Genomic DNA, 13,321 nt, shown 5'->3' on the forward strand with positions numbered 1-13,321 from the left:
ATGTGTGCATGCGTGCGTGTGTAATGGGGAATCTGCTGAGATTGCAGAATGGAAGTCAGAGCTCTACCCACAGTCAGACTGCAGTAGCTACCACCCTCTGTACGCTTTAAATAGAGATCTGGGACCACTGAGACTTACATAAAGTGTCTCAAACAATTCCTCTGTGTACTTACACTCTGAGCTGCGAAAACAGTCTCTTCATATCATGTAAGAGCTGCACAGGCCTAGCCCAGCTCTGCCCATTTTGGAAAAGGATTAAGAGAAGTTTAAGTGTCTGGGGGCAGCCTGCAGAGCTGGTGCGTCCGAATGGACTCTGTTGTTGTCGCTTCTGCTCAGAGTTTTCACACTTGATTGTTTTTCATACCAATGCTGCAAAGGTACAATGATTGCTATAATTCAGTCACTTCATTCTAAATAACTTCTGGCAGCTGTATTTGTACTTATCTAAATTTATAAAGAACAATGTCAACTTTGGTAGTAGTTACAAAGTCCTCAGATACCCTCAGATATTGCTGTCCATAATGAGTGCACTGTGAAATCTAAAGATTCTTTTCAGAATATGCTTTTAAATTAAGAAAGCCATGGCAGATTCTCAGGGAATGCTGTTTGCAGTGGCCAGGCACTTAATTTTAATGCTGATCCCTAATTCTACTTCGAGTAAATCAAAAGTACAAATAAAATTGTACTATTACACAATTGCCAAGGCAATCAGTTCTGCTGTCAGCAGATGCAGTGGTTAAAGATCCCCTTAATCACAGACACAGGATGCCTGAGTGATACACCCCTGGATAAGAGAATAAATACAAATGTGAAAGTGAAACATTGGCAAACATTTCACGTAAAACCTAAGTTATGTATTGTGCAAGAGGGTCTGAGTCATACATACATTATACTGTAATATTAAATGTTGTAGACTGAAAATGTCACCATTAGTACAAGTTCTGCCCCTTCATCAGGCAGAAACAGTATACATACATGCCACACAGTGCATTTTTTTTTACTATTACGGCAACAGTAAATATCTCCATTGAATTCCTATGTGTAATTTATCTCAGGAATAGATACGTGAATAAATATACATTTATTTAAAAAAATACCAAAAATCTATATTTAAAAGAATATAATTTTTTTTTTTTTTTTTTTTGGTATATGGATCTCACTTCTCCACACAGTTGCAAACTTCTACAATCACACCACAAAGACTTCTCAGGGGGACTCACATATTATTGATGTTTACCCCAGGGTAATTACTATCACTCCATGTGTATCTTTCATCTGTCAGATATAGTAAATCAAGATACAGTCTGCCAAATGAGGAATGCGTTTTCTCAAATTCCTTTCAAGACGCTCAACCTTTAACTGTTCTTCTCAGACACCAGAAGAAAGCAGCGTTCAGCCATTCAACAGCTGAGTTTTGCTGCATATATTCTCCCAAGGCCAAGAGAATGGAGATTCCTTGAGGACATATGAAGGTGATCTCTGACAATGTATTCTCGGCTGGCACGTACTTCAGCACATAATAAATACCTGGAATAAATCCAACTTTTGGGGGGGGAGTTGTATAAAGACTAATCTGATTCAGAATTCCTGTGCAAATGTTGATAAGTAAAATGGCATAAGATAATTTTAAATATAGGCTGTCTTCCTCACTCCTTCTGCACTCCCTTTCTATTATTTTTTTCCATAAACTGTATTTCAGTTCTGAAGTCCTCAATCACATTTTCATAGCACATGATTATATATGTAAAAATCTGGAAACTGAAAGGTTGTTTAATTTCAGTGTATGCATATGGGCTACACTAAAGTCCATGTAAGTTACTATATTCCTCCTGAAAGCCTTGGAAACAGCAAAGGGCAATATGTTACTGTAACTCGTGAAGGGTTGCAGCTGTCTATTTAATTAGTCTGAGATTGCATTTTTCCAGAGTCAGTTGAGTTAAGAAGCTGTGAGCTGTGGACTGGTAGCTGATGAGGCTGTCATACCATGGCTTCAAGGGATTTGAACCTTGAATCTCTCCACAGAAGCAGCAAAGCCTTTTCAAGGCTGCATATGAGCAATGTCCTGTACAAAAGAAGACTTAACACTGGTGTAGGTGGAGCCCTTAGCTCCATCAACCCCAACGAAGCATAGTTTTCGAGAGACTGAATGTCCAACCTTATGTAAATACTTCTCTGCTTAGTACCTGCTGAGTGCAAGTATTATGTACAGATTGACTGTACTCCTGTTATAAGGCGTGGGCTGCAGAAGATCTGGCTCAGATATTGCTTGTTGCCCAACTTCCCCACTACAGAGTTATCTGTAGTTCAAAGTAGGTTTCAGGCAATGTCAGGTCTCTCAATGTGATGGAAAACAAATGTTCAGCTAAACGTATGTTGGTCTCTGGGTACATCTTCAGCATGTGTTTACTACATGTTCGGAAGTGAACTGCTGGGCTCAAACTTCTGTCAAATTGCTATGTCTCACTGGCAGTTAGTGGGAGATTGGAGATCGTTATTTTGGTCTGGAACACTATCTAGATTGGGCATGTCTCCACTGCAAAGTGGCTCAAGAGCCCTTCCAGGAGCATTGCACCCAAATGGTGTGGACTCCTCTAATGCACACCATAAACATCATCCATCTTCTGCACATGGGTCTTAACAATGTCTTTAGTGGCATAGGATCTAGAAGTTGCAATGGGGTCCTGTCCTCCTGTCACACTCAGCGGAGTGTGTTTTGAGGTAGGTGAATCTTTTGTAACTTCTCTTTTAAAGGGTTTCTCCTCTGCATGGCAGAGATCCTTTGCTTGGCAAAGGTAGTGAGTTAATAACCCTCCTTGGTGAGTAGATTGGCAGCAATAACCCACTTTAACAGTAATAATATTTCACAGATCAGATAAAGGTAATGTCTCACAGATTGGAGAAAGCATGGCTTTCCCTAATTCTACCTAATAATATGGAGAGACAAGAAAAAAAAAAAGTAGAAAGAAAGAAAGAAAGAAAGAAAGAAAGAAAGAAAGAAAGAAAGAAAGAGAAAGCGAGAAAGAGAAAGAAATCACCACTCCTGGGGTCCAGTGACGTCTCACAGGTCTGGTCTGATCTTTGGTTCTTTGGTGGTGGGTGCACACCTGTGTCTTGATTAATTGTATTTTTATTGTTCCTTTTCATTAATATTTATAAGTCCTGTTCACAATATCCCCTCCTATTCTCGCTTTCCACGCTAATTGGGACACAGGCACAGTATACAACATTTTGGAGGGTCCAAGGGGGTTCTGTCCACTATAGATATGGGAGTGGACCTCCTCAAGTCCAGTGTACACCTGTAGATAAGAAAGTGGGCCTTCCCAAGTGCAGAAACACCCCTCTTCTACAGGGTTTGTCCGTTTGGATAGGGGGTGTTGGGTAGCTTGCTCCAACTGAAGCCCCCCTTTATCGATTGCCTCAACTAAAATTTCTGAAGAACACCACTCCACCCTCCTGTCTCCAAGGAGGGAGCACTGCTCCACCTTCACGGAGCTTGTTCCCTCCCTGGAGCAGGCTGTACTGCAAAGCACGCTGTTCTTAGGGCCAACACCTAAAACTTGCACTGTAAAACAGGTTTGTTCAAGACACATATATAAAATCTACAAAACATGTTGTTTAAGGCAAAAATTCAGACTGTCTTTCACAGGTCCCTATGGAATAAGTGACTTCTCCAGGAAAAAAGTGACACTGGGGCCTCTGGAGCGGAAGTCTGAAGAAAGTGTTCTAATGGCAGAAAACTCATTGGCTCTGATGGTTACTCTGCAGAAAAAGGAAAGTCTGGGGCTGGAGGCTCAAAAGCATGCTCTTGAATGGTCTTAAAGGATTTATCAATCCTGTTCCCACTCTTTAGACTGCTGGTGCTACTCCATTAGGAGTTGCTGCTCTGCTACCCAGTTCCTATGTGGCCAACAGGCACACTCTTAGTGGATGTGGTGCTCCCACTGCAGATCAGTGGCAAGTCAACAGACCAGTTCTGATTCAGGGTCCCTGACAGGTGAGAGTCACTAGTTTCCATTTATCTCTAGGCCCTGGGTAGAAGGACCAGTCACGGCAGCAGGGCAGCAGCCAGTTTCTCGCCACCTGAGTGAGAACCTTGAGGAGAGAACATGTGTGTCAATCCCTTCAGATTTCTGAAAACACACAATACAATGCACCACTCGTTTTGGCTCCCTACAGTGCCCTCAATGTCGAGGTCTACATTTTCAGTTGTGGAGCAAGAAACCTTGGAGAGACTTATTCATAAGTTGCCTGTGTTGTAAGAGGATTAGGCCATTGAGTGGTAAGGCTCTTTCAACATATCCAGCTCAGCAGCAGCCTGTGCTTCAGATCACAGAGAGAGGAATTGAGCAGGCACAGGCAAGGGGAGGGAAGGGAAGAGTCAGTTTATACACAGTATATGAAGGACACCATGGTAAATGCTCTTCTCTGCTGGGACTTTATAATCAACTCTAACTAGTGAGTGAACTGAGCACCTCTTGCTGATTCAGGTAGTCCTCTAGGAAAGAGGATGATGCCTTTGAGTACAGAGACAAAGCCCTTCCCACACTTGCTGTTCACCTGCCATAAGCTATGTTGTGACCCATCCAGACCTAGAACTTGTCTGGTCTAGTATGTTTCTGAACACTTCAACCAACCCTTATTGGCAGTCAAGTGGGGATTTGGCTTTTACGAAGACAGGATGTTATCTGAGCATTGAAGACTGCTGGGGAGTGACAGGAGACACCTGATGAAGTGGGCCAAGAGCATCTTTGCCAAAAGGCTGGCCATCCTGGTAAGAAGGGCTTTAAATCAGAAAGACTGAGAAATGGAGGTTATGACACACAGTTAGGTGAGGAAACAGGGGTTGGTAGTGGAAAGCAAATTATGCAAGTGGGTGGCAACAAGAGTGATGTCAGGAATGATAAGACAGGGCAAAAGGACACCCATCTCAAATGTATGTCCACAGCCTGAAAAACAAGCATGAAGACCTAGAGCACTACATGCAGAACTGCAACATCACTGGAACAACAGAGATGGGTTAGGAAAGCCAAGTTCAAGTAGAGTTGAAACTTGCAAAAGATGTGGAGGGTAATAAGAAGAGCTTCTACCACTACGTTAGTAGTAGAAGGCTGAACAAAGGAAATATGGGACCATTGCTGAATGGAGTAGGCTATTTAGTAACAGTGGACACAGAAAAAGCTGAGGTACATAGTGCCTTCTTTGCCCCAGCCTTCACTTAGAAGGTCTCTTGGGCATCTGGGCTGAAAAGCAGGGTTCAAGGAGGAGAACTATCAGAAATCAGGCCAGGGATGTTTTGCTAGAATTCAGTCCATCCAAGTCCATGGGACCAGACAGGTTGCACTCAATAGTTCTCAGAAAACTGGCCAACATCGTAGTAAGGCCACTAATATTTGAAAGGCTGGGGAAAGTCCCCAACAAGTGGAGAAAGGCAAATGTTACACCCATCTTCAAAAATGGCATGGTCAGTCATTTTCACAAAGGGAGAATAGTATCTAACCAATCTGATTGCCTTCTATGATAAAACAACTAGATTTGTGGTGAGGGGAGAGAAGTGATGCCCCTCACTTTGAGTTTAGCAAACAATGGCTCTTGAAGAAGGGAAGACCTTTTTTCCTTCATGTTTGTGCAAAGTTATCTGTTAGCTATATAGGTTTTAAACATATGTGTGCAGATGCATATTTGACTTATGGTAGCACATGCCTATATTACAGTAGTTAGTCATACATTCATCCAAAATCTTGCTTGCATAATTGTATGTTCAAAATGTTAGGAAATTCAGATCTAGTATGTCTTTTCTTCACTGTTCATACAAGAAACTGTGGTTTACATAACCTTCTTCAAAGGTGGCAACATCAGTGTCACATCTTGCTGTGAAATTTAGTTTATAGCTATTGCCAAGTGAAACTTGCTTTTGTTATTCTTAATGTCCAAATTAACTGACTTCTAAAATCATACAATTTTAGAAGAAGAAAATTTCTCCTATGAAAGATTATCAAGAAATATTTAGTATTGAAAGAGATTTGTATTTCTTCTCTGGTATCTTTTTTTTATTTTTCTAGTCTTCTGATCTTGATTGATGCTTTTGTCTTTCTCATCTTTTTTCCTTCACTCATGATGCCTTAATCTTCTACAGCTCAGGTCTGTGCAGCTCTACCCGGCACTTAGTGGCAATCATGCAAGTACAGATGCTCCAGTTTTTAAGGGCACTACTGGAGCAGAAACTTTTATTCATTTCATACATACCGATTACATACAACTTAACTGTGTGAACAGCGAAGAAGAGTCAAAATACTTGGGCTTTATTTAATTCTGTTACATTGATATAAAATAGGCATAAACATATTGAAATCAGTAGTAATTACTGCGATGTAAAACAGGTATAATGATTACAGAATTAGGCAAATTTAAGCCAAAATTTTCCCCTCTTCTGGTTTAAGTAAAATGGATCATCAGATGTGAACTCTGATTCAACAAAGGCAAAATACTTCATTAGCACAACACTTCAAAATGTCTTTTTTTCTGATCCATGTCCAGTTTGGTTAAATCCTGAAAATTAAATCCTTCAAAGATCAATAAAGACCTGTACATTAACAAATTTCTTTTAACATATTGGATAAAAGCAGATTTACAAATACTGAACAAAACCGCTGTATGTCACATTAGTGTACTGTATATCATATCAGTATCAAGCCTGTGACATTTAATCTGATTAAGCTTACAAGGACTGGGTTTCTCAGTATTAAAAACACCATCAGAAGCGGCAGTAGATTCTTATCTTCTATGGTCTAGCCAGTGGACAAAATGAAAGGTATGTTCTCTTACTAAATAGACTGCATTTTTACTTTACAAGTATCAGTCACTGATTATTTATGCCATTATCAGAAGGTCTCGTATTATAGAGTGAAATCGAAAATGTCCACGTCACTATATTGTCGTGTACAAATTGTTGGAAGGTGTTGCTAATGCCATCAATGCAGTTAGATTTTGAAAACATACCTTTCTTTAAAGGAAGGTTGATTACATACATTCCTTGGTAAATGCCTTTTTATGTACCTCACACAGATTCTTTTTTTAGGTTATTTCTCCAAGAACTGAGATTTTACATTTTTCTGTCTTCTACTGCAGTCAGATCAGGAGCCCAAAGAGATTTGAGATGAGAAGAATTCATGCTCTGTGGATGTGGGTTTATTACATTACAGAGCCTTACTACTTTTTTTTTTTTTTAAAGTAAGAATATTAATCCAGCATTCTGAATAAATTTCCCATGTCTTTAGCTTAATTGGAACAAAGGTCTTCAGGTTGTTTTTCACATGTAGTCAAACACTGCTGTGTGATTTTGAAAAGTCACTTCAATTCAGGAAGAATTTCCAAATATATGAGAAATTTTGATCAATAAGATGGTAATCAAAAAGAATGTGTTTTGTACTTCTGTATCAGTCTACCACCCTAAGATCTTAGAGCCCTTTGAACATCAAAGGAATGAAGCCTATAAAATATATCAAGTAGGTAACATTATTTTAATTTAATAAATTGGGAGATTAAGGCATGCACGTTTGTAACCATTTTTCAAATGTCCACTGCGTTTTTTTTGGGCAAACACTTTGTCCCAGGTACTGGGTTCAGAACAGTTTACAGCATTTAATTGTGTTCAGCCCTTGAATCTTTATTTCCATGTAGTCATCTGGAAGAGCTAGCATTTTTTGTGGTGCCTTTGTCACTGTGTGTACCTCATTCTTTGATCACTCCACTTTGTTTGTGTTCCTCCATGGCATGTATTGTAGCTCAAAGAAGCTCTCCACTCAGCAACTTGCTGCCAGGGCCCATTGGCACGGGCACTGCATTTTGCTGTTGTTTGCTATTGTTCCTTCTGTGGTTTTCTGCTGTTCTTTCTGCTATCTATATTCTTTTTCTTTGTCCAGTTTAAATGTAGGCTTCTACTTTTTGCTTTTTCTTCTTCCTTCTCCTCCTCAACCAAAGGTAGATGTCCCAGACTTCATCCTCCTACAGAAGGGAGACACGGGGTCTAGAAACAACATTGTTCATAGGAGGCTATGCTGAAACAGGGGAGAGGGCAAGTTTTGCAGCCAGGAGGACTTTCCTAGCAGTAGTGCTGGAAGGGAATGCTTATTAGCAGCATATTGGTTCAAGATTTAGGGCAGTCAGTCTATGGTCAAGGGCTTGTCAAAAATGATCTCACTTGAGATGATCAAGATGAAAGCTTTGACGAAGGGTTCAGTGTGGTGCCACATGTAGTTTGGCCTTCATCTAAGGCCTGTCATGGTAGAGGAAGCCTGGGACACTGGCTTGTCATTCCCATACAACGTCAAGGACAGTGATCTAGGCAAAGTCCACCCAATGGAATCAGGAAACAACTTCCTTCCTCTGTTACCACCACCCTCAGTCTTCATGCCATGGTTCTTGACTACTCAGAAACTTAACACGGTGAATGTACAGTTGGTTCAACCCTAAGGGAAGGGAGAATGAGTGCAACACATTGTGAATGCAAGCATTTTCTAAAGCTGTCCGAGCCATTCTCACTGCTGTAGACCACCTACAGACAGTAGAGCATACCGGGTTTGTTAAACAGGAGTTTCCCTTGTTTGGCATCAGCTGCAGAGAGCTTCTGTGCAAAAGCCACTACATCACATCAGTCACTCTGGTTAAGACTGTGTTGCAATAATTGTCTTGGTTGCATACGTTGCGATTGCAGTTCTGGGAGGAAAAATTGCTCTAAACAGCATCCACTTTCGTTTCCTGCAACTGGCCTGGTGTCATGGTGTTATGGTCAAAGTGCGATTGCAGTTACATTTATTCTTCTTACATGGGAAAAATCAGTGCAGCACCGTCTTCTGCATGCGCCCTTTTTTCCTTTTCTAGAACTTCCCGGGCTATAGTGACTCTTCTCCATCTTCCACTAGCCTTGGAAAATGTCTACCTGTTGTCAGGCCACACTGGCATTCCCAAGAGTCCAAGCAGTCATCAGCAGAACCTTTCCAATGGTATGCTAAAAGCAGGGGGAAAGGCTGGAAGAAATAGGTGCTTTCTGGTAAAACAAAGCAAGATAGGAACCTTTTAATTCTTCAGATAAGCGAGCCCCAGGATGCACACACAATTTTAAGTCAGCATGAGACCAGTCTGTGTTGGAGATAACTTCCACTAAAAGCCATTAGAAATAACTTTTCCAGTCCCTACCTGAACAAAGAATCCATGATGTGTCACCAGGCTTACTGGGAACGGGGCACAGAGGCAAAATCCAACAGCAATGAGAACTCCATGAAGTATATAGAAACATAGAATAATTCAGATTGGAAGGGAACTCAGGAGGTCTCAGAGTCACCTATGGGATCAGGCTGTGTTGCTCAAGGCTTTATCCAGCTGGGTCTTGAAATCCTCAGAGGACAGAGGCTCCACAACTTCTCTGGACAATCTGTTCTAATGCTTAATTGTCCTCATGGCGAAAAAGTTTTTTTCAATATCCAGTCTGGTACAAACTCTCTTATTGCAATTTATGCCTGTTACCTTTTGCTCTTCTGCCATGGATCACTCAGAACCTTCTCTTCTCCAGGCTGTAGAAGCCCAGCCTCTCCTCATGGGGCATGTGCAGCAGCCCCTTGATCATCCTGAACCTCCACTGAATTTATTCCAGTTGGTCAACATCTATCTTGCATTGGAGGGGTGCACATTGGATGTCGTATTTCAGACGTGGTCTAATGAATGCTCATTCTACTTGTGCTGCTCATGTTAATACACCCCAGGAGGCTATCAGCCTTTGCTGCCAGGGCACACTGTTGGCTTATGTTCAGCTTGCTGTCTGCCAAGACCTCCAGGTCTGGTTCAACAAAGCTGCTCTCCAGCCAAACACTGCCCAACCTGTATAGTTGCAGGGGGTTCTCCTGTTGCAGGTGTGGGACTTTGCACGTGTCCTAGTGGGTTTTCAGAAGGTTCTTCCTGGTTCATTCCTTTAAGCTGCCTAGGTCCCTCTGAATGACTGATATGCCCTCGAGCATTACTGTCTGGTTCTCCCTCCTGCCCCATCAATTTAGTGTCTTGAAGCTGAGATCCCTTCCTCAATTTCAACATTTTTGAAGACTGTTTTTAACAAAATACTTGTATTTATCTTAAAACAATTATTAATAAGTGTTTCCACATCAAATATTGACATTTCTACCTTTGTTTCTAACATAAAGAATTTTCATCACACACATAAGTTACCCACAAGGCAAGTATTTCTCTTTTCGGCCTACTCTGCTGCCAAGTATTTAATGTATTTATCATTATGATACGCCGGTAAGAGACAAAAGTGTAACATCTGCGTGTTACAGGGAAGGAACAGGCAGCAGGCTTGCTAACTGGTAAAGAGGACTTCAAACAAGATGTACCATCACAAGATGGTGATAACAGCTTGCAGCTAAGCAAGGGATGTCCAGGTAGTAAGTAGGTGAGACAAGGTGATGGGAGCAAGAGAGCCCTTGCGAAGGATAAAATGGGTGTAAAGGAGACACCTCAAATGCCAGTACACAAACACATGCAGCCAGAGAAACAGGAGCAGCCAGAGCTCTGCATCTGGATACAGAGCTATGACATCACTGGAATCACCGAGACATTATGAGACCAGTCAGACCAGCAGAATTCTGAGATGGATGGATGGACAGATGGGACAGACAAAGGCTCTCAAAGGAAATACTAAAACATTACCCAGGCACTCAAGGATGCCAGGAGAGCCAAAGCCCAGCTAGAGTTGAAACTTGCAAAGGACATCGGGGACCAGAGCTTCTACTGCTACATTAGCACTAAAAGAATAAAAAAATGTGAGCGTCCTGCTGAATGGGGTGGGTGATTTAGTGCCACTGAGCACAGATAAGGCTGCAGTACTCAATGCTTCCTTCACCTCAGTCTTCACCAGCAAGGTCTCCCAGGCTGTTGCGCCTAGAGAGAGGAGCAAAGGAGAACTATCTTCTCCTTGGAAGAGGATTCAGGCAAGTGTGTCTTGAGAAATCTTGACTCACCCAATGTGATCAGACCACACATGCCCTATGAGGTGAGCCTGAGCTTGTTTAGCCTGGAGAATGGTTTAGAGAGCATCTAATAGCAGTCTTCCAGTGCCTAAAGGTTGAAACAAGAAAGGTTCCAGCTGGATATAAGGGGAAGAGAAAAATCACTAGGAGGATAATTAAGCATTGGAACAAATTGTGCAGAGACATGGGAGAACCTCTGTCCTTGGAAATTTTCAAGACCTGACAGAACAAAGCCCTGAACAATATGGCCTGAATGCCTTATTGACCTGCTTTGAGCACCAAGCTAGACTAGAGCTCTTCCATGGTCTCTTTCAACCTGGACAGCTCTATGAACCATCACAGAGAGTTTGAGTTGCCTGAGATCCAGCAGGAAATGGTGGGAAAATAAATAGATTCAGGATTTGCCAAGACTTCAGCTCACCTTTTTCCCTTCCTGATGCATCTCCTCTCTCACCAGCTCACAATAACAATGTTTTTAGAGACTATACGTACACCACTGCATCCAGGAATATCCTCTAATTCCCAGGTCTGAATCTGGAATCATACCACCTCCTGACTGCATCTGGAGCTCTCATATCACTTTTATGAGACTGGAACTTCATAGCCATCCTCCTTGCCCTAACACTGCCTTTTGCACCATACTAAATAATCTCAGGTACATCTCTTGGAAAGCTGATAAGCTAGAAGAGATGCTAAACTGTATAACCAGCAGCCAGAACACCACTGTACCACACTGTGACTCAACATGTAAATTAGGACACAACTCCTCTGTTGATTTCCTAATCTACTGGAACTCCTGGGTACTTCCCAGTAGCTATGACTCCAGCACTGTTTGCATAAACAAGGATAACTGACCACTACTTCTACATATATATTTTCACTGTTGTCTTCTGGATCGATTATTTTCAATCTTTCATTTCACTCCCACTCTTTTCCATTGCTCCGTGCTAGTTAGTTGACCCTCACTGTCCTCTGAATGTTTCCCTTTAGGAGGAAAAGTTTTGACTCTTTAGTATTTCAGCATCAAACTGAACACTGTTTCTTGAGCTACACACCCAGACATTCCCCCCCTCAAACTTCCAGTGTTATATTTCCATTCTCTCTGTAAAAAAGACCTTTGGGATTAACAAATATTGCACAACTTTTATCAGTTAACTGTTATTTAAATCTTAAAAGCCTTCTAAATTTAAATCTTTTAATTGGAATCAAGTTGTTATCAAATGGTGTATCTTCATGACAGTATAATTTAGGTGACTGGATAATACATAAACCCTAATAAATATAAAGTGACACAGAAATAAATCCTCTCAACAGGAATACGGATTAATTTCCACTATAATGACCAGTATATAAAAGAGAGAAAGCATTACTATGTAAACCATAAAAGGAGGTATCTGCAGAGAAAAAAATACATCAGATACCTTCTGCCTCCCTGTCAAGAAGAAAGAAACTCCTGCTAGAAGCAGCAAAACGGGTGTTTTCGATAGAAAGACAAAATGAATGAGAAAATGAAAATATAGGGAAGGGATTGGTTCAATACAGTAAAATGAACAGAGGCCATGGAAAGGTTCACATTCCATTTGACACCAAGGATTGTTGCAAGCCAACTATTCACTTCACTGGGTTCATTGGACCACAAATTTCCCAAAATATTTGTGGAATGATTCTTACTTGTTACCTGATAAGCTAAATGCCAGATTTTTATAATTTTTTGCTAAAGATTATCTCATTTTCATGTTTAAAAAGCAATACTGCCAGAGTTCTGATTATTGTTTCATCCCAACTTCAGTGCTGTTTTGACACAAAAATCATACCTCTAAAAATTAGCAATCTCAATTCTCACTCCTGTTTCTGCTAACTTTTGAGATCTCAGGATCAAATTTACAGAGAGAGAGAAATAGAAAAGAACCTTGCTAATAAGCCCGGAGAAAGGACTAGCTATAAACAAGTGTGGATTTCAGGGGTGTGTTTTAATTATTTGGTTCATTTCTTGAGAGCACTGAGGAATAAGTGAGACTATAGGCAGGAATTGAATTTAGGGAGCTTGGCAAACCAAGAGGAGAAGCGAAGCTGACAAGAAAACACTGTGCTGGGGGCCATGCTGTAATTCAGTTCAATACAACTTACAGATTAACAAACTCTCCAAATGTCACCCAAGTGAAAGGGTAAAGCCAGACTCTACAGGTATTTGTTAGGTAGGTGTAATCCAAATCAAATAGTTCAAACTGGGATCCCACATTGATTCCTGACGCAGCACAAGCTGTTACATACTATGCCTGCCATCTCTCTTCCTACTACGCTTAGGC

Source organism: Leptosomus discolor, chromosome 1, assembly GCF_034619465.1.
Source record: "Leptosomus discolor isolate bLepDis1 chromosome 1, bLepDis1.hap2, whole genome shotgun sequence".
NCBI lineage: Eukaryota > Metazoa > Chordata > Aves > Leptosomiformes > Leptosomidae > Leptosomus > Leptosomus discolor.